Source organism: Agelaius tricolor, unplaced genomic scaffold (assembly GCF_023055355.1).
Source record: "Agelaius tricolor isolate 1412-34295 unplaced genomic scaffold, bAgeTri1.0.p SCAF_3, whole genome shotgun sequence".
In the NCBI taxonomy this organism is placed as follows: domain Eukaryota; kingdom Metazoa; phylum Chordata; class Aves; order Passeriformes; family Icteridae; genus Agelaius; species Agelaius tricolor.
Window position 1 is genome coordinate 15,762,616 of NW_027269263.1, and position 21,941 is coordinate 15,784,556.

General features: G+C 42.3%; 1 pseudogene; it reads left to right on the forward strand.

Moving 5' to 3' along the window:
* Positions 1–20,561: 20,561 nt before the first annotated feature.
* On the forward strand, positions 20,562–21,640 carry LOC139587634 (cyclin-A1 pseudogene; annotated as a pseudogene).
* Positions 21,641–21,941: the final 301 nt, after the last annotated feature.

The following is a 21,941-nucleotide window of genomic DNA, read 5'->3' on the forward strand; positions in this document are numbered from 1 at the left end:
GCATAAATATATGTATGTTTCATTTTCAGGAAAAAAATTGTATTTCAAAAGTGGATCAGAACCAAGAACCCTGGCATAAGCATTCTTGAAGCTGTGAATTTGGAAAGACCTACCTACAACATAAACACTTGGATATTGTTTCAATTAGCTGAGGTTTCCAAAAAGAAAAAAAGAAGGAAAATAACAGACACACAACAATAATTAATTATAATAGTGTAAGGACATTTGTCTGTGTGATTTGTGTACACCTATAGGTACATATACATAAATATACATTTTCAAGCCCACATTCAGGGAAGTAGAGTGAGTCACAACATACACAGTGCAGATGCCACTCCATGCCATCTGATGGTAAGGACTTGTACGGGTAGGTCCACCCCAGAACACACACAAATGTGTGGGATTGGCATTAATCCTGTTATCCCAGAGGGAAGGATGTTCATTCCTCCTCCCACAGAGCAGCCCACCGTGAATTCACTAAGCCCTTTCCTCCACTTGATTCCTAAGCAAGCCAGGCTGTAGCACCTTTCTCCCCCTCATATGCACTCCAGGCAGCGGCTGCTCAGAAGAGCAAGAGGGGAAGGGAGCTGCTTTTGTGTCAGCAAATCAAAAATACTGCTTGCTTCTCGGTGTAGACAGTGGGTTCTGCTACAGCAGCTGACATTTAAAACACATTCACACTTGTCACAGAAATAATACACAGTGTGTGGATTGTCCCTCCCTAGCACAGCAAGGCCATCACTCTCCCATGTCTCCTTTAGATGCTTTTTGCTCTTTCCCTGTGTCTGATTGCTGAGGAGAAAATGTGTGACTGCTCCCAAAAGGTTACCAGGCCTGTGCTGTTAGGCTGTGCTACCATGCACTTGTAAAGAGAGAGGGGAGAGCTAGAGTGGCCTTCCAGTCTGACATTAAAAGCAAAGGTGCCTTCACAGTTCTCTGCAAAAAGCCCTTGTGAGGGCTTCTGAGAACCATCCTTCTGAGTCATTCTGCACCCAGCAGAGGAGTTTTCAGTTCCAAAAGAGTCTAAGTTGGATGGGACTGGATAATTTTGTGTTGGAAAGGAAAGGGAAGTTCTGGGAAGGGAAGGGGAAAAGGAAGGAAGGAAGGAAGGAAGGAAGGAAGGAAGGAAGGAAGGAAGGAAGGAAGGAAGGAAGGAAGGAAGGAAGGAAGGAAGGAAGGAAGGAAGGAAGGAAGGAAGGAAGGAAGGAAGGAAGGAAGGAAGGAAGGAAGGAAGGAAAGTAGATCTTCATGGCAACGGTGTCCAGCCAAAGCCTCCAGTTATGAAAGTAAGAGATGCAGCTCAATGCAGTGTTTGGACTTGGATGTGGAATCCTTAATAAGAGAAAAATGTGGTGGAAGAACAATTGCAATGTAAGTAGATTTATGCAAACCAAATGGGAAGTGTGAAGAGAAAAAAGAGCAAATTCTGGGACAAGTTTTATATTCTCCACAATTTACAGTTTAAATTATTGTAAAAATACATATCAGCTAATAGTTTTTCCACAAGTTCTATTTTGTCACTGTTCACTTTCTGTCAGGGATTATTACACAGGGTTGGATTGTTGAACAGTGGCTACATTTCATTCCAAATATGGCTGCACTTCAGGGGAGGGATTGCTGAATTATGTCAATTTTTGAAGGAGTCTGAGATCCTCAACATGGAAAAAACTATGCAGATGTGTAATGACTGTATTTTACTGGAAGATATTAACCAAAGCAAGGAGGAGAGCCAGCAGGGTGGGCTTTCATGTACTTACAGTACAAGGTTCTTGGGAATCTTTTTTTTCCCCTTCCTGGATCTTTGACAAGTGGAGCATGTTTTGCTTTAGCTATCCCCAACATAAACACAAAAATATCTGGTCTCCCAGATGTGCTGCAGAACATATTGTTTGTCAAGTATTTTAAGGTTCTACAAATGAGCAGGAATTTGTATTGTTGTGTTTTGCTTGCTAGAAACCAGCAGGAACTTTTCCACGGCCAACTCTATCACCACTGGCTCACATTGGGGGGTTTTTGCAGGGTGGTACATGAGAGACACATGGAGCTGACTCATGTTCATGTTTGTCAGCATAAATGACCTTTCCAGGACAGATTGGTTGGAAGTTTGCTAGGAATATAGGTTAGCTTTGGGTTCTCTGGTCTCTTTGAGTCCTCTTAGAGGATATTTAAGGATCTGGTGCAATGAGGGAGGAAGGCTGCTCTTCAATGAGTCGGAAAAGCTTTTATTTTGATGGGTGCATGAAATGAGATTTCTCTCTAATCTTCTGTGTAATTCATTGGCGTAATCTCTTTGTAGGCACATAGTATTAATCCTTGTTATTAGAGAGAGGACCTCAAACATGGAAAGTTTCAAAACATGCCACTGTATGGAAAAGGCCAAGATGCTGGATCTTCCTACTCTTTGTACTATAATTAAGATTTTCATTGTTTATGCCTTAGCAGTTCACTGGAAATAGTCCTTGAAGTAAGTGTGCACAGAAAAAAAAAGGAAAAAGGAATAAAAGTGAGAGAAAGTATTTGAATTGAGAAACATGTAGTAATTGAGTATCATTGAGCCATACCAGCAAAGGGATTTTTCTCCTGTGTGGGAATGAACAGCAGAAGTTCAGTGAAAGGGGTTTTAATGCCAGTGGAATCCAGAAATTTAAGCATAGTTTGAAGAGTTGTTTATGATTTCCTTTATATTCAACTCCATGGGTTCTGTCAGTGCAGAACAGACACACAAGAGAAAATAACCTATAAAGCCACAATGTAAATAGGTTTCTCTTGCACAATATTCTGTGGCCACAGGTTTTAGATTGCCATCCTTGGGCTAGGATTTGCAGAGTAAATGTGCCTTTATTGTTGTATGGGCATGGCTTATAATCAAAATCTTCTCTATATTAATAAGTGAGTACATCCAGAGCAGTATTTCATCCTCCTGCTTAGGATTTCTTCCTGATGGACTGGAAAAGGAAATTTTTAACTCCACTGGAAGATTTTTCTCCTGCCTGAAATGGGAGCTGGGACAGCCACTTCCCCCATGATGGCATGTTCCTCCCTCACTGTACCGTGGTATCCTCCCTTCTACACTTGTGTATTTTCTTCTTTGCAAAACCGACACACCAACCACAGGCAGATTGGAGGACACAAATTTACATGTCCTGCTAAACCATCTCTGTCCATACCCATTAAGTTATTTAAGCATCAGAGTAACACTGCTCCATATCCTTGAGGGTCTGGGTCAGAATGTATTAGAAAATGTTATCTTTACTTTGAAGTCCAGCTTCAATACAACTCTGCTTGCTTCCTGCTCCTCCTTCTCTTCCTGTTTATTTATACCAGAAACCTTTTTGTTAGTGAAACAGAAATAGGTTACTTGGTATCTCACTCCCTTAACCACGAATTTTTGGGCCACTCTTTATCCTGGGAACAATACTATCTTTTTAGAGGTGGCACACCTATGTTAAGACACCGCAAATCACTGACAGAAAATGAAGGGATTTTACTTCTAAAATGAAGGTATTTTTCTGTTCAACAGAAACCTAATAGGGTGTTGTGGTTCTGCTAAATAATGGTTGCAAACCTATGGTGTTCTGTGAGCTGGTGAAATTCCTTTTCAAGATTAAATACATTTAATAATATCACTGTCTGCAAGTAGTAGCCGCCAGCCATTTGATGTCATAATATTAAACTTGCAATTCCATAATCTTCATAAAAGTGGAAGACTGTTCTGCATGCTGCTTCTTGGGGAAATTTTGCTTTCTCTTAGATAAAGTATTTTTTTTTCCTTTTCAACAAATAACACACATGGAATTTTAAGGGATGAAACAGAAACCAGTGGTTCATGGAATCACAGGATCATTTAAGTTGGAAAAGACCTCAAGATCATTGGGTCCAACTTTGAGCCATCACCCCCTTGTGATATTTCCTGGATCCTTGGTGTTTAATTTGTTTGCCCAGGAAATGTGCCCAGGAAAGCTGAGACCCTTTGTGCCTGACGAATCCCATCCCATTTTGGGGACCTTTTCCCTGAACAGTCCTGCTGGATTAGAGGATGCTTGAACGGACTTATTCAGGGACACACACCGACAGCATCCCCTTCAGCAGATGCTGTGGATGCAGTTTGTAGCTGTGGGAATCATCATGGAAGAGCTTTTGAGTATTCCAGCCACATTCCATCCAGGAAGCAGAAGCTGTATTTTGTACCCTACAATTTCTGTACTGTTACAGGCTGTGTGAGGATGTGAATAGAGCTTCTCAGCTTCCTCTGATTTTACCTCCTGCCATCTTTTCACACCTCATCAAGGAGCCCAGAGCACTGAGTGCCATGTCCAGTCGTTCCTTGAACACTTCCAGGGATGGGGACCCAAACACCTCCCTGGGCAGCCCCTCCCACTGCTTGACAATCTTCTCTCTTTTCAGTGAAGAAATTTCTCCTTAAGTCCAACCTGAACATGCCCTTCCACAATTTGAGGCCATGTCCTCTTGTCCTGTCCTAGTTAGAAGGATCTCAGGGCTCCTGGGTAATGTATGTGCATAATTAGAGGGCTGAAAGTCTTTTATGCCAATCATGGTGACAGTGATCATGGTTGCCTCTTACCCAAATGCTTGGTGGCATGTACATGTCAGGGCTTCCAAATGCTGTTGCACAGACTCTCACACTGAAGCCCTTTCAGGGCAGCCAGGGTATGCTACCAGCCTTACTGGTCACTCCCGCAGGAATTCTGGACATTCTCTTGGGACTAAAACATTTGCAAAGGAAAGAAATTAAAAGAAGTCACGAGTACTTTCACAGCTATTTCTCAGTTTTGAAAATAATGCTCAAGAATATTGTCCTCTCCCCCTTTCTCATATGTCAGGGCCTTGTCCCAGCCTCCTGAGGATCAGAAATTAAAGTGTGAGGAATTGCAGAGAGTCCAGGTAGAACATAATATTAATATTATTGACTACTACTACTACTACTACTACTACTACTACTACCACCACCACCACCACCACCACCACCACCACTTATTGTTATTATTAACATCATCATTATTATTATTTTTGTCTTTATTTTACACAGTTCCAATAATTTTTCCGACTCCTGTATTTTTCTAGTACTCCTGTGTTTAAAAGGATATTGTTTAATCAGAAGCTGTCACCACTTCCATTATAATAGGAATATTTGCTCTACAAAGCTATGTAAATAAAGCACACTCGCCTTCTAATCTAGTGTTTCCACATCCCCTTTATTTGCCATATTCTTAAGAATCTTGTAAGAGCTGTTTAAACTGCCTCTAGTCTCCTCTGCAGAAGAACCACATTTGGCTGGATTTCTGCTGCAGTGGAAGCCAGCCTGGCCACCTTCTCATAGGCTCTTTGTTTGGAGACAAGAACTGTATCTACCTGTTCATTTTTGCTTCACAATGGTAGGTTAAAAAAATAACCACACATAATTTTTTTGCTTTTTCCTTCACAGCCAAGAATTTAGGGGATGTGGCATGACAGTGCATAGACATTCTAACTTTCCCAAAGTTTGAATGGAGAGGGCAGAGCTGCTAATACAGTCTGACATGCAGACTGGCTTAGGAATGCCTGCTGTGGTTGGAATCAACCAGTGAAGGGCCTGAATTTGTTCAAGTGGCAAGCAAGAAAAGTTTTAATAGCAGATTCTAAGAAACCTGCACATGACCAGACTCCACATATCCAATTGTTGCTGCCTTTTCAGCACATGCAGTCAGGGCAAATCTTGCAGTCTTCACACAGAGAAAATTCCCACTAGAATTAACAGGAATTTGTGTGAACAAGGATTGAATAAGTGCTGACTCACAGCCCAGCCCGACAAGTCTTTTCTCATGACAGCATCCAATTAAAATTAATGAAGTAACTTGTTCAAGGATCACCCAGGGAAATGATGGGAGAGGCAAGGGTAGAACACAGATTATATGAGTCACTGCCAAGTTCCCTAATGTTAAAAAGTCAAAATACTTAGAGGACAGAAATGCTGAAGAATAGTGAGAAATGAGAACCATTAGTTGAAGTGGCTTCCAGGCAATCTGTCTGGGGTGATCAATTTACATATTTATCCCTACCAAGATATAAACCCTGCAATATTTCTTACCTCTCTCCCATCTAATTGGGTATTATGGTCAAAATGTGAGAGTATCTTATTTTTTGTAAAGGAAAATAATTATGTTTTAAAATCTCCAGTGGACTTCATCTCTATTTTCCTCAACTACCCAAATTGCAGCTCACTCTTGACTTTTCAGAGCAGCCCAGACATTTCAAATGCAGCTGGCTGTGCCTGATTTTGCCCCCTACCCAGCTCAAACCAGAAAATTATATTCTGCCTGTGACCACCCCTCCTCCTTTCTCTAGCTTACCCTCTTCACTGGAAGAAGCTGAAGGGAGGTAACATCCCTTTGCAGGCTGGCCGAGAAAGCAGCTCTTAAATAAATTTATCTTCACCTGTGATGTTAGATTTGCATTAGGGGAAGGGGAAGGGTGTAAGGATTTGACCTGCTACTTATAAAATAAAGAAGTTTGCTCGCTCGTGTTGCAAGTGCCACATGGGAGTCAGTAGAATCAGGAAGAGTTTCAGAAATCTAATTTGCTTTTCATTGTGTATGCTGTTTGATTACCTTGTACCGTTCTTTCTGTTTGCAATAAAAACAGTGACTTCCCAGTCATTTCCATTTTAGGTCTCTCTCTGGCATTCACACACCAATATAACATTTGAATTGCAAATACTGGAAGAATTTATTAAAGATAGTCACTTCTTCTGGATTTTATATGTATATGTGTCTATATCTTCCTAATGTTTTCAGTTGCTGTGAGAGCTTATTCTGTTTTTCAGGTGCCTTTTAACTAGCTCTGTGTCCATGAGTGTGGAAGAAAGGACAGAGCAGTACATTTAAAGTACTTCCCTGGAAAACTATTCATTCACAGTTTTTGAAAGAAACATCTGAATATTGTGCAAGAACTTCAGAGTGTTCTCAAAGACAGTTCCCCTTGACTGGGCATTCAAAGCAAGCTTGTCTGACACCCATGCAATTTAAATTATTAAATGAATTCAAGAGGAAGATCCTAAAATGAAATTGCATCCTCTCCTATTTTTCCAGGTGCCTGCTCTTCTCCCAGCATACCTTACTCAAAATGCCCGCTGTGGTCCATTACACTCCAAAAAGAACAAGAAAGAGTGTCTGAATGAAAAGTATAAACCATATCAACACAAATCGACAAACCCCATCCAAGTCCCTGAACCCTAGAATGCAATATCCTTTCTCCAGCATCCAGCTGCTCATGGCAATGGTACAAAAGGAACAACAACAAATAACCCTCCCCAATAAGCAGAGAACAAATTCACACATGCCACTGAAAAAGGTGAAAAATGGGTAAGTCCCACATGGGAAAAACAGTTTTCCCAAGCTTCTTCCAGGGAGAGTGTAAAGCATTTTCCCATTGGTGCAAGCACTGTTAACCTTTCTGGAAAAGGAGCAAAGGCCACATTGGGATTTCAGTCTCTTCAGCTGAAGTTGCAGAACCCTGGCTGGCAGTACAGGTGCTAAAGATGGTAAAGGTACCCTTAATCATTTTGAAACCTCATATTACAGAAATAAGACCTAACAGTCTTAGCTTTCTGCTCAGCTTTATGACCAGCATTTCAAAACAACCTGATACCAGCATAAATAACTGGAATAATGTCCTTGAATTATTTTCCACTTCTGCGTTTTCCCTTTACTCCTTTGACAAAAAAGGAGGTTCCAGCTACTTTTTTCCCTTAAGTTAGCAGATAGAATATTGGTACCTTATGCTTGGTGAGCTCTAAACTTAAAATGGAAGGCATCAAGAAACCAGATTTTGTCTTAGTATGTCTAGATCTGTGTGTCTGAGTGACATAACATGACCAAAGCTGCAGACTAAAGTGAGCAGATTATGCTGTTGTCATAAAGTCAATGCATGCAGCACATGCCACATTGCCACTTTGATTGCATCTTGATGTATTTAGGGGATGTGGCATGACAGTGCATAGATCATGAAGCCAAACCAAATGTCAGGTTCCTCCATTTCCTGACAAGTGGTATTTGAGCAGTAGGATTCTCCCATTCTCCCACTCCCTCACTGCATTTGTAATCTGAAATCAGTGTTTTGATTTCAGACTAAATTATGATAGATTTTTTAATTTTGAGGTTTCTGTATTGAATTTAGTCATTAATAGGATTTTTTATGTTCTTTGTCTTCCCTAAATGATGTTCCTGTTTTCCTTTCATGATGTTTTCTTAACTACATTTTCAATGCTACCAGAAAGAAGGAGGTTTCTATCCCTTATTACAGAATTTATTTTTAAGGTTCATTTCTTTCCTTTTTATAGAAGATACACATACAAAGCTGTTTCAGAGCAGCACCAGTTGAAATACTATTTGAGTTTGGAAAGATCCAATTACTAATGTGGAAACAGCAGGAAGACCTAGAGGCTACAAAATCATTACTTTTTACAAGTCATAGTTCAGTGAGTCTGGTGTTTATCTCTAGGAGAGACTTACACCATGTGCTTCATCTAGAGGCAAATCTTATTACTGATCTCATTCCTTTTGCTCTTAGCAGTAGCTTAAATTGGCATTACAATGAACACTCAGATGGGAATTCAACAAAAAGACATGGTTAGTGCTGGACCTTTCATTCTCTGAAGAATGTCCATGATGTTCATGCTAAATTCAAGTTTGTAGTTCTCTTGGACTACCCATGACAAAAAGCTGCTACGGTGTCCAAGTCCTTCCTTCATCAGGAAAAAAATAGTTGCTTTTCCAAAATGTCAAACCTAGTACAGACTAGATGAAAAGTACTGGCAGGCAAACATGAACCTCAGTGGCAATCAAAAGAGAGGGAACAGAGAGATGTGGGTTTTTTTGAGACCACAAGGTGGGCAGGCAGTATTTCAAATAACTCAATTTTCATTGTCCCCCATTGCACTGCTCAGCGAGGAGAGAGAGGGACAATGGTAGGCTGGGTTGGTGATGCTCTAGTGTGCATGGAGTGACCTCCCTTCCACTTACAGAGGCAAAATAACCTCATTCCCTTTCATTTATGTAAGATGGAGGTGCACAGTTGCTCAGACTCTGTCAGCAAGAGGATGGTTTATGCCGAGAGAGCATCTTTGGTGTGTCATTGTCACAGCACAGGGTAACGTTACCTTGAGGCACACAAAATGAGGCCTTTGTGCCTGCCTGGGAAATCAGACACCAGAAAGGTGTCCTCAGAGAATTATCCCTCTGGCCTTCCTCCCTTCTCTACAACCTTCCTTCAGTTTCTGCTGACCAGCATTCAGTCTGGTCTCCTCCCTGAGGATCAGTACATTGAAATGCGTGGGATCTGTTTGGCAGTAGAAATGGTTCACTTCTGGGCAAAAGTGAACCAAGTCTGCTAATTTTGCTTCTATGACCTGAAACACCAGGCACTGTCAAAAATAATTAATGACTCAGAAAGTGAAGTACTAAATAAAATAGGAACATGAAAATATCCTGGTATTACCACATTCTCTTTTATAAGAAACATGACACCATGATAAATGATAGTCCGATCCATCTTTGACACAAAAGAAAAAAAGAAAGTTGAAAGCCTTCACTGAGTCAGAAATGTAGACAGTAACACAGCTCCTTATACTCCTTGAGACACCCTGGTTTTTATTTGAGAAAATTTACTCTGTTCTTGACATTTGCTCTTATATTCATGGCACTAAAGCTCTGAAAATCTGGAGAGACAGTTTCTTAGTAGTTTGGCTCATGAAAAAACACCATGGACATCCAGCCAGCTGTACAGTCCAACCAAGAAAAAAATGCCAAATTTATTGCTAATTGCCTGTTCTAAGCCAGATGAGCTCAATATCTGCTACCTCACATTTTCACTGGGCTAAACTCAACTTCTTATTTTTTTTCAGTAGCACAGGTTGTAAGTGGAATAAATCAGAATTATTGAATGTGTTAGTTGACCAGAAGAGAAGTGCTCTCTTTAATTCTTTAATCGCCTCTATTAAAAAAAAAATGTTGGCAACTTCACACTGATTTTGAAGGCAAAAGTTGAAAAATCTTGTTTGAATTGAGCATTTTTATATTTATAATATCATTTCCATTTTTAAACCATCAGCCATATCAATGAATAATTCTGACTGTCCAACAAATGTGACTGTCCAACAAATGCATATTTTTGGTAAATAATTAGTAAAATTTATGAGTCTGATTCACTCCACTCTAGATATTGTTTGTCACAATTTTCTAAGATCATTCTTTGTTTCGAAATATGGCTGACTTTTATCTGTTTGTAAAGCCCTGGTGCATATCTAACCTTGAATTACATAAGCAATTGATGAATAGTCACTAATATTTCCAGAATTGCTGCTACAGTACATCCCCACTGATATGAGGCTCCCACTGGAATAATTTTTGGCACATAAAGCTAATCTCCCTGTTTAGGATCCCTCATAATAGGAGTGTTTTAAAAAGATGAGAGTAAAAGAAGGAAACACCAAAACCTGCTTTGTGAGAAGTTTAGTGCTGAAAAAAAAGGCAGAACGAATTATTTTCTTACATTTTGCAAGAAATATGTAAAGATCAGAAACTGAACCAGCACCTCCCAAAGGCCTCTGCAGTGCCTTTCTAACAGGACAATCCTTCCTGGCAAGGAAAGACAAACCACTCTTGTTATTCCATCCTTTCCCATCTCCCATGGTGGGGAAGCTGCTGAGCCAAGGATCACCCCTGTCCCCATGGGTGCTGATTTTGGAGGCTGCTGCAGGACAGGGAAGAGCAGCCCAAATGAAACAGCATGTTGAGGAAAGAGTTCATGATTTAGGCACTGCTGGTACCTCCCTGGAGTGCTTAAATTGCAGCTGAAATCAGGAGTGTATAGCAATGACACATCATTATTTTTATAAATAATGACAGGCTCAGAGGCATATGAGGATCTGTGTTATAATATTCTGATGAAAGGGTCTGTATTCATATTCTCATAAATAAAGAAATATCTTTGGAAGGCATTTATCATAATATCATAATAAGTTCTTTTTTTTTTTTTCTTTCCTATTTGGAATGTTATGTTCTTTGGGAGATTTCAAGTATTGATGCACAATAAAAATTCCAGGAAGAAAGTCACAAAGGGAAAAAAAAAAAATTTTCAAAAAGAGGAATTACATGGAAATATGAGAGAAAGATAATTAATTTCTCTTCTAGCTGTCATGCAAATAGAATGGATATCATTGTTTTTAAGAATACTTATTTGATAAAAGTAATCCAGCTCTTTATGAGGAAAGAAAAAGTGAGAGATCATGAGGAAAAAAGAAAGGGAAGGAGATTTAGCTAAACTCTTACCTTTCATTTTAATCAACAAGAAAATAATCTGGTGAGATAATGGTCTTTGAATTGCAGATCCAAGAACTGTGCCCCCCTCCCTCCAAAATGTATCTGAAATGTCTGCAAAGACTGTGTATAAATAAGCTTTAACTACAACATGTTTCTCTCTTTCTTAAGCAAGCTTTTACTCTCTCTACTTTTACTCTCTATTTATGGTCTTTGGTTGATGATAATGAGCTGAGCCATATCACATATAGAGTGACACAGAGAAAGTGTGTGAAAAGCTGTTTCAAGGAGACACATACTGCTCTTTTAGGCAGCATCTCATGCCTTATGCAGCAACTTGCTCATGCACCTCACTAACATAACCAGACCTGAAGTATGAGACCCATTTCACTCACCAAGAGACTTTTCCCAGTGAGAAGCAGGAGTCTGGTCTGGTTAATTAATATTTGACGCTACTGATCAATTTTGCTTCCAGTATTTTCAATGCTTTGTGCTAAGTTTTGTACTCATTGAGTATTACAGTGGCAGTGGAACCTTAGGAAATGGGAAACCCCCTTCCCTTCCCTTCCCTTCCCTTCCCTTCCCTTCCCTTCCCTTCCCTTCCCTTCCCTTCCCTTCCCTTCCCTTCCCTTCCCTTCCCTTCCCTTCCCTTCCCTTCCCTTCCCTTCCCTTCCCTCCCCTCCCCTCCCCTCCCCAGAATTTCCCTTCCCCAAAGACTGGTTTCTTTTCCATGGAATTTTTCTCAGCTGTTTACTACAGAGCACAAAGGTTTCTAAAGAAGAGAACAAAGTTGGGTCAGAGAGGAGCTTCAGCCAGGGTCTTTCAGCCAGGATCTGAAAGAGATTTTCAAGATCCTTCCAGCTTCTAGTAAAACCCCTGATTTTGTTCATTCTAAAACATAAATGTGTGACCACCAGTTTTTGTAGGAAGACCTGTGCTAATTGGTGTTTTGTGACCATCTCAAGAGAAAGGGACAATAACTGCTGAAGAAACAGGGATGAGCCTCAGTGTGGACATTTGAGAATGCTCAGACAGGAATGTTCTCATCTGTGAAATGATAATACTTGAACCTTCCAGACAAAGGAAGCATGAAAGCCTCACTCAGAGAAATCCCTTTTGGATAAACCCTCTCTGAAAACATGAAGTATATATGAATCATCCCTTCATCAAATGAAAGCTGAACTGTAAAATCTTGAGAGACGACATTTAACTCTCACACTGTTTGTATGGATACTGCCAAAACTGAAGACTCAAAACTGCTCTTGCTCATCTAATGAAATTCTTTAGGAGAAAACTAAAAATCATAGCAATGTTTTGTAGAGTTTTGCTGCCTGTGGTAGAATAATTTTGTAAGTTCTTTCATGCTTCCAGAAGGAAAGCTGGGGTAACCATAGCAGTACTCTGTATTACAAATAAGAATTGTTAAGTGCTCATTTTTAGGAATCCCATTCCACTAGATTTCTTACAGAAAACCTCATTTATGCATCAGTTTTTTTTTTCCCTAGGAAAATGTAAAATTAAGTCATCATGACAACATTTCATTGTGTGCAAAATTAGCTCAATTACTAAATCAGACAAGAATTCCAATATAGACAGATATAACAATAGTTTGGCAAATAAAATCCTGATGGCTCCTTCTTCCCCTACTTACATAATGAAGATCGGCCACACGTTGTGGCAGGTCCTGCATTGTTGGCTGTAGAGTGCAAAATTGTGGATTTTAAGGGGAATTAAATATCTCCATTCTGCCTTGTTAATCTTGATCTGTTTAAACCCTGATAATGTTCCTTGTATATGAAAAGTATCTGGAAATGGAGGATCCCAAGCATCTATGCTTTATTTTTTATTTATCATATAGTTTGATTTTATACTCATGTGACAACAGCTGTGCCATGGTTTATATGGATTAGAAATTGGAATTAGAGCTGATAACTTTCAGGACAAATGAGAATAATAAATCTCTGAAAGGACAGAATGTATGAGGGTAGTAAATTCTGTTCGTACCTAACTTGAGGCCCTGACAATTTAAACACCTAGCTAATGTTCTTAAATTAGAAACAAGGTCAGGTTAGGTTTCCCATATAGTTAATTCATGTTTCCTGAGGGAGGTGCAGACCACCTTAGAAATGAATCACCCACTGGAGGTGATTCACTGACTGCAAGGACACCCTCCAAGTGACCTCGATCCAGGTATACATTCTTCAGCCAGGTACTTGAAGTTAGTTTAAAGGGATCCAGGACTCTCTAGGTAGAGAGATAAGTTTAGATTAGAGAGGAAAAACAGGCAAGATGAAATGGGAAGTCATGCTGTGTTTAAAGAACCCAAGCACACTTGGTGTTTGAAGTTTTGATAAGAAGAAAAACCAAACACCTGAAAGAAGACCTTCGGTCCCTCATTCTTTGTGTCCCATTTTGGCCTCTGACCTTCTATTCTAGAAAAGAACCCAAGCCAAAAATAAACCCCCCACCCTCCTGGTCTGGTTAGGGTGGTTACTTGCTCAGGAATGTAAGAATACCTCTCCTGGGTCAGACCAAAGGTCTTCAACAACAGCCAGAATTACTTCCCTGTGGGGGAGCACAAGTTCGGAAAATTCTGCAATATTCTCCTGATGTCTGACAGTCTGTGGCTCATGAGCATCCTTTGTAGTTAACAACCTGCAACTGTATTTCTCTTACATTCATCTTCCAAATGCCCTCTTTAAACTATGTCCATTCTTGTCACCCACCCTTTCCTGGGCTGAGGAACTGCACTGTTGAGCTGCACATTTACCCTTCCCTTTGCTTCTTCTTATTTGTGGTGTTTTCTGTCCCTGACCCTTCTGCCATCATCACCAGGAAGCCTTTATGGTCCTTTCCTCCTTTGAAATCTCTGAAGGGTGCAGAGGTAACTCTTTGGGGCAAACTCCAGAGTGACTGAAAGATTTTGGGATTGGTGCCACCTTTTACTCTCTTTCCAGGCTCAAGAAGACACAAGCCTGACTTGGAGGAGCTGCTAAAACACAAAAGGCTCATAAACACCAGTACCAGGGAAGAATGACATGGAAGGGAGAACACTGACAATAGATTAAGGGCAAGATCTTTGTAGGCAGCTGAAAATTTAAATTTATTTTTGATTTGTTAAATACAACATACGGGAGAACTTCAAAAGAGATCGTTCTGCAACTGCCAGAGTTCCTGAGAGGGCAGACAAAGGCAGCCTCTCAAACTACACCTCTCCCCACTGCCTGAGGAAGTTTTTACCCGATTTGATAAAAATGGAAATAATTTTGGTGAGTTACTGTCTTCTAAACCAAGAGTGAACTGTAAACCTCCAGAACTGATTGGAACATTTTTCAAATTCCCCTTAAAAAAAAAGAGAACACAGTTAGTTTGTGTTAAAAAAAGAAATTATGTTAGGGAACACAGTGTATTAAGACAATTATTTTCAAAAATTTAGGCCCAAGACAAGCAAGAAAACAGCTCAGATTTTTTAGGAGATATACTAAGCAGGAAAGACTATGTTTCTCAAAGAACTTTTGAGCCCAGCTGCAGTTCCAACTCAGTTACACCGTGCATCCTTTGCAGAAACCAGAAAAAAAAAGCTTTAATATTTCTACTGGTTTGTTTGTTTCTTTGTTTGTTTCCCACCAAGCTCCTTTTAGTTGTTTCTAGTTGCCTACACTAGTATATAAAAGCTTAACCAGTGGTCGTGACTAACACACCTAAAAACCTACCCCCCTCCAAGCACACACTATATTATCTCCTGGAATATGTATAGCAAGTTGGGATGTGAAATCGTCCAGCAGGAGAGAAAAGGCAAATTCCTCAGGGTTTTTCTTGAGGGAATGAGATTGTGGCCAGAAGGATGCACTGAAATCGTGTTAGTGGGTTTCAGGTTCCTTCAGCCCTGACAGGGAGTTAATGACATGTTGGCAGGCACACCTAACCGGGCAGATCAATAGAGATAATTTGTTTGCAGATAGTGCACTCTTATCTCCACACTAAAGTGCACCAAATAGATGGTTTTCCTACAGGGAAGCACTCACTTTGCTTTAGAAGAGGAGTGCCTGCGTAAAACCCTGCTGTCTCACCTTGTCTGCTTCCTCAGAGTCCACAGGGGCTGCTGAATCCATGTTCTGGGCTCATCAAAACAAGCTGTTCTTGCAGAATGGCACCAGGTGATGCATGAATAACCTGAGTGATGCACTGATGGGGGAGCTGAAAGGAAATAAAAATAAAAAAGGCTGCTGAGCTATGGGATACTGTGATTTCCACCCATCTACAATTTTTCTTTTTCTTTACTTTATTAACTTTTATTGCAGTCTCAGATGCTCCCATTTTGCTCCTGTCTATCCCCTCTTTTTCACAGGCCCAGTCCCTTCCCCTGTTTTCCCACTTCCTTTCACCTAGAATCTGAGATTCTCTGTCCCCTATTTTGTAGTCAGAGCTCCTCAAAAACCCTCAGACTTTGAGTATAAAAACACAGCACAAGACAGGAGTCTTAGTATGAAAGTTCACTATTCATGGCAATAGGCTTGTTTAAATTCAGTTTTTTCTCTGTGCCTTTCTGATGGGAAAGGAAATAATCTCTACATGTGAAGTGTCTTAGTGAGGATACAAAACTCCCACAGTTTCAAATGCCTGTCTCTGTTAAAAGCACTTATGTACTGCATTTGGTAAACTTATTAAAGAAATAATAGACAGGAATAATTTGACAGCAGCTAAAACCCACCAAGCTTTTTAAGTTTCCATTTCCCAGGTCACTCCTAAGTACTTGCTCTCTTAGGAGAAATACCAAATGATCAGGGAAGGTACTGAGAGTTGGAAAACCTTCTGACGAGGATATCACAACTGCTCACCATATCCCAGCCCTGCCCCTATCTCAAACAATGAGTAAAAAAAAAAAAAAAAAAAAAATATATATATATATATATATATACACATTTATGATGTATAGGCCTTTCTAGTGTTTTCCCTTTTTAATTGACTTTTTTAATATCTGTACCTTAAATCACATGCATGGCTATTGTGATTGCTTTAGTGCTTTGATTCCTTTCTGGCCACATCTGACCCCAAAGCCATACAGCAGCTAAAGCTACAAGTGTGCTGGAACCGTGTTGCAAGACATACAGGTAAGTAATACCTGGAAGTCCATATATCCTGTCCTTGTAGATTATCTGTCCTTTTCCCATTTTTTGGGTTCTGTACTTGTACAGATTTCCTTCTGCTTTGCTGTGCCTTGTTAACTTTCTCTGTCTCTTGTTTTGCCATGACTGTTTCCTGTGATTGAGCATCTGTAACCCTCTGAATGAAAACACATGCAAGAAACAGACACTGGGGTTTTTACATTTCTGCTAGAGACATACTTCAAAAATTTTACTGAGGAAAAATAACTTGCCAATGAAAACTAAACAAGCATTATTCCCCCCAATCCTTTCAACATATAACACAGAAACTACCAGATATATCCTAGTAAAAAGTTAAATTATCATAGAAAAATTTTAGGAGTCCTTCAGAAATAAAAGAAAATTACTCTTCTATCTAGCATTGCAGGCTCTATTTCCAGATATGTAGCAAGCTCTGGCTAATAGCAATATGATTTCAAAAAGTACATTCATGTCAGGCTCAATTCCTCCTTTATGGACAGGCATTATTTCTGGGAATTAGCTGGAAAAGCAGACATTTCTCATCTGATTATGGCTAAAAGACCTGATTAAACAGCCCTTTTGGGTAGAACAGTAGCCCTCTATAATAAGACATGGTAAATTATGAACATCATCCAACGATTTCTGAGGAAATGGAAGAATTTTTTTTCAATTCTCAGAACACAAGGACCTGCTGGATAGAAGCTCACTGCCATGGAGGGGCTACTTATTGAGAAATTGCCAGGAGCTGTGGTAGCGCAGCACAGGCACTTTCATCATCAGATGAGAAGGCAGTTAAGAATTTGAAAGCAGGGGAAGCCTGGAGGACATTTCCTGTCATAGGAATCCACATAGCATTCCTTAAACTTCTTTTCATAAGAGGTGCTTGGATTTATTTTTGAAGAGTGAGGCTGAGGAAGGCCCTGGGTGGAGGAGGGATGCTGTGCTGTGACTTCAGACTGGGATCTCTTCTCAGCAGTGCTGGCAGGCATCTGGTTAGAAACTGATATAGACACCTGTTGCCGCCACTTGGGGCGTGGTGTCCCAGGTCGAGGACGGCTCGGAGGCAGCACCTTTGGCACATGGACCAAGCACACGCACACACCAATGTGGTGGATGGTGAAATGGCGTTTATTAACGGCTGAACGGGGTAATTTATAACAGGGGGTAACAGTAAGGGAATGGTAAAAGGGGAGGGGTTCCGCCTGAGCGTAACATCGCGATATCTTCCCACAGACACCATGAATCTGCAAATGCTTTTGAGCTTCATTTTGCTTCCAAGTCCAATAGGATTTGTTCAAAACATCCACAACCTTTGGAACTTATTTGCACCACTGCATGCAATCCGGTAATCAATGTGGCTTCCACAGGGAAAAGGGGGTTTATCCTCTTCCATCGACAAACTTCAGTGTTTCAGCCTGTGCTTAATTCCAGCATTCAGGTCCTGTACTCTCTCACCAATTTCTCTCATCATGAGCTAAAGAGTCTCTGACACTTTCATTATCTTCAGAGGCATTATGCCATCATCACATTATTCTTTTTGATTTGCTGCTGAAGCACAAACTTTGAGAATTCCCCTAGACAGCAGGCATTTCAGTCACCCAATGGGGGATGAATTAATGTATATACTATACCCCAGGACATGTATATCCAGCTCTACAAATCAGAAATTCAGTCTTATTGTCACTTCAGTCCCAAAACGAGTCAATATTTGAGTCTGAAATTAATGGGGAAACATGTGAATTGTTGGAAATCTTCCAGCAGTCATGCGATGGAGAATCTCTGTCAAAGGAATTTCCACAGGGAAATGAATGTAATTAAGGACCAAGGTAATAAACTGCCAAGAAATTTTAACAAGTTAGAGAAGCCTTATTTAAACCCTGAGGTCTCCCAGTGAGGTGACCAGGGAGTGTCATCTGCCTTTGAGCTGCTGCAGAAGGAATTTTAAGTAGAAAAATTAATTTTCGGCATAAATACCTCTATATTTTCTGTTGCCTCTCCACATACACCATCCTCCCATATTAAAAATAAGTTATTAGCATTTGTAGAGGTCTCCTCTGCAGTTCTGGTTAGCACCCTGTCTCTTGTTCAAAGAAATCCAAATTATTACAGGAAAAGTGGAATGTGTTCTCCTTTCCCCAGGGCTAAACACTGCTCTGAATTTCTGCCTTTACTCTTGCAGCAATAATTAAAATGAAGAAATTAGATCAGATACCCCTGGACAGTCACAGGGCCCAGAAGGCCCTACAACAGTTTGCTAATGAAGAAAGAGCCTGAGGCTCTTTATGGAAGGAGGTCACCCCATGAAAGGGTCCTGGTAGCAGAGCATTCTGTAATAAGAGGTGTTTTTGTGGCTCCCTGATGGCTTTGCACAAAAATATAAATATCAGTTTTATCAGACACACTATGAAGTTTGAGCTGGCAGAGTCCTTTTTCTCCAGTGCCTGAGAGTGCCATAATAAAGGAAATAGGGCAGTGGTTAAGTGTTGTCTGGGACTGTCCAGCAGTCAGGCAGCTGAAGGAGCAGAGAGGCACAAGAATAAAAATGGTCTTTAGGAGAAAAATATCTGTGAACAAATCCCATTTGCTTGGTTTATTTGCTGAACTGTTGTGGGAAGATATCGCGATGTTACGCTCAAGATATCGCGATGTTACGCTCGGGCGGAACCCCTCCCCTTTTACTGTTCCCTTACCGTTACCCCCTGTTATAAATTACCCCGTTCAGCCGTTAATAAACGCCATTTCACCATCCACCACATTGGTGTGTGCGTGTGCTTGGCCCGTGTGGCAATGGTGCTGCCACCGAGCCGTCCTCGACCTGGGACACCACGCCCCAAGCGGTGGCAACAAGTGGTGCCGAGAACCCGGGAACCATCCGGGAAGCGGGAATCACCTGGGCGAGTGAACGGCAGCCGGAGCAGCGGGACTGTCTCTGGTGGGGAGGACGCTCCCAGAGGACCAACGAAGGGGGAAAGTCTCGCGCTGAGAATCAGCAAAGGAGGAAGGCTCGCGCCTAGGACCGACGAAAGAGGAAGGCTTGCGCCTAGGACCGATGAAGGAAGAAGGCTCGTGCCTACGACCAACGAAGGAGGAAGTCTCATGCCGGGAATTGGCGAAGGAGGAGGTCTCGCGTCGCGAATCGGCAAAAGAGGAAGTCTCACGCCAGAGGCTGGCGAAGGAGGAGGTCTCGCATCAAAAACCAGCAAAGGAGAGGATAGAGTCCCTTGCCAAGGTCATTTTTAAAATTCATAGACAGTGGAGCATAGATTGCGAGCCGGGAGACTTTATCCTTGTGGTGTCGAGACTCCTGCGCATTGGGGTAATTGGGCAGACGGAGGATATTCTCCAACCGGAAGTGTGGGATGATTGTACCGGGGCCCTAGCGGAGGAGGCTATGTCCTCAGGCTTGGGGTGAAATCTAAAATTGTGGGGCAGAGTCATGCAGGCTCTGGAAAAAGTTCAGCAGGAGCGGGAGAAGTGGAAGGCCACCCAGGACTGTTTGCGGGTGGGGCCCCGGCAGAGTGCGGACGATTGTGGGTCCTCTGAGCGTGGGGATTTACAGCCGCAGGAATGTTCTTCGCGGCTCCCAAGCCCAGGCACCCCCGTTGCAGGGAAAAAGTGGTCATTTTGGGACAGGCTGCTAGAGGAAGCACGAGGTGCAGTCGTTAGCTCGGAGGTGGAGAGCGTGATCGTTAGCTCGGAGGCACAGAGTGTGGCCATTAGTTTGGAGGCATGGAGTGCAGCCATCAACTTAGAGGCACGGAGCACCGCCATTGACTCGGAGGAGCGGAGCGGCGCCGTTAACTCGGAGGCGCGGGGTGCTGCTATTGACTCGGAGTCTGAGGGAGCCAGGGCGGGGCCTCCGCCTTACGCGCCGCAGGGTGACGAGCCTCAGAAGGGGGGGGTCACCATGGTGGCCTGCGGCTGGCGTGGCCGGCGGGGCCGGTGGGACGGCGTGCCGGGGGTTGAGCCGCCGGGCTCCCAACTGGCCGTGGCCAACATCCACTGCCTCCAGCGGCCGCGCCTACGCAAGGCTGGCGGGCAGCCTGGGCGGCGCGGGGCAGCTGGACCCTTCCGTGGGCTGGTGGCGAGCAGAGCCAGGCAGCATGGTACCGAGGTCGGGGCGATGCATTGCACCGGAGAGCAGAGCCGTGCGGGGCGGCGGGAGTCCTGAGCTGCCGCCCTCCGCAGCAGCAGCGGCCAGGCCGTGCTGGGGGTGCTGACGGAGAACGGGCAGCAGCAGCAGCAGCCTGGCGGCCAGGGTGCTGCTGTTATCAAGCGCTTCTCTGGCTTTGAAAACACCATCACTTCATCTAGAAAAGATGAAGTGCCCAACTGCATCATCAGTGCTGCATCAAAGCAAGGTTTTGCTATCTACATAGATGATTCAGAAGATAAAGAAAACTACAGCTGCCAAGTGTCTGAAGAGCTGGAATTAAGCCACTGTGAACTGGATACCAGTGCAATGACATCCAGTATTCATCAGCTGCTGGATCTGAGTTCAGGCTCTCCTATGGTGGTGGAAGATGTTGTAACTCTGGCTGTGGGAGAGTATGCAGAAGACATTCATCAGTACCTCCGAGGGGCAGAAGTAAGATTTAGGCCCAAGCCCTACTACATGAAGAAGCAGCCAGATATCACAACAGGAATGCGTGCTATCCTGGTAGACTGGCTGGCAGAAGTAGGGGAAGACTATAAACTTCGGACAGAGACTTTGTACTTGGCAGTGAACTTCCTGGACAGGCTTCTTTCCTGCATGTCTGCTCTCAGAGGGAAGTTACAGCTTGTGGGAACAGCAGCAATTCTTCTGGCTGCGAAGTATGAAGAGATCTACCCACCAGATGTGGATGAATTTGTCTATATAACAGATGATACCTACACAAAGAAGCAGCTGCTAAGAATGGAACACTTGCTTCTCAAAGTGCTGGGTTTTGACCTAATAGCCCCAACCATCAACCAGTTCCTCCTTCAGTATATTCAGAGACGTGGAATCTGTATGAGCACAGAGAACTTTGCAAGGTATCTTGCAGAGCTGAGTCCCCTTTAAGTTGATCCTCTTCTGAAGTACCTTCCTTCAAAATTGCTGCAGCAGCCTACTGTTTAGCAAACTATACAGTGAACAGATCTTTCTGGCCAGCAGAACACCTTAATATCGTGACACTGGGCCACCCGGGCACTAGAGGAAGGCCCACAAGTCATGATTAAAAATGAGTTAGGAGAATGGGAAACGGGTTGGAGGCTGGTAAGCACAGGGTGAGGGTACGCAGCCGTCGAGAAAAATAAGTCAATAAAACCGGACCTTCAGGGCAAAAACCAATGAAATTTGTGAAGTTTGTTTTGCAGGACTGAATCCTCAGATGCCCCCGTGGCCTGTATCTTCCTAAAGGCTGTGACGAATCATCAAGCGGCCCAATGGCAGACCATACTGGGGTCGTGAAAAACTCAGTGACCGAACTAAAGGAGAAGCCGGCGCAGAGATCAGTTTAAGTGGTATCCATCAAGTAGA